Raw genomic sequence first — 907 nt, forward strand, 5'->3', positions numbered from 1 at the left:
TTACTAGGGAGTCAATGGTCTAAGTATATAATGTGTACAATAGACTATTGAGTTACAAAATGAACATCACTTATACTATCCAAAATAATCATTTGAATACTAGAAATAATAAACATCTCAGATCATAAAACCATTCATCTCACAACAAACTATTTATTTAAATTAAATAAAAAGACATGATAGAAATACAAGTTACTGACTTCAGAAGGCTCTTTTTAGTTTTTAATGTAAAAATAAAAAATAATACATGTAATTTAAATAATGCATTAGTTCAGTAGTGGTTATTTGAATTTGAAGTCCGTGTTTGATGAATTGATGTCATCTTTCTATGCTAATTAATTAATATTGATAAATAATAATAATATTGCGTTATCTCATTCCTTTAGTTAATTGAAATATACGTGAAAAAAAAAAAAGAGAAAAGTGACGTGTAGAAATTGGTAATGGACAATAGAAAATTAAAAAGAAGATACATACACATTACTATTCAGAAATGAACAAAATAGGAAGCAGAAAATATCTTGTGACATGGTTAAGACCAAAACTATATTCTCACTAAGGTCTGAACATAGCTTCTATGCTGAAAATTGAAATAACATTATTCCTATAAAAAGACAAGTTCCCTATATTATCCAATCCAATATTCTAATAATAAATTAAATTAAAGATATAGTTCGTTTTAGTTTGTGTTGATCAATTTGGAGATAAGTTAAAAGAAGCAAAGGCAATGAATAACAACTAAAAGAGAAGACAAAAGGATGGAAAGGACCACATACATGTGTATATATGTAGGGGACAACAGAGTTTCATAAGTATCAAGCTGATCAGAAAAGAAAGGGAAGGCCATGCAACAGTTGAGACAATAATTCTATGGCGGCAATATAACTCATGAATCAATGTATCTTTC

Source organism: Arachis duranensis, chromosome 4 (genome assembly GCF_000817695.3).
Source record: "Arachis duranensis cultivar V14167 chromosome 4, aradu.V14167.gnm2.J7QH, whole genome shotgun sequence".
Taxonomy (NCBI): Eukaryota; Viridiplantae; Streptophyta; class Magnoliopsida; order Fabales; family Fabaceae; genus Arachis; species Arachis duranensis.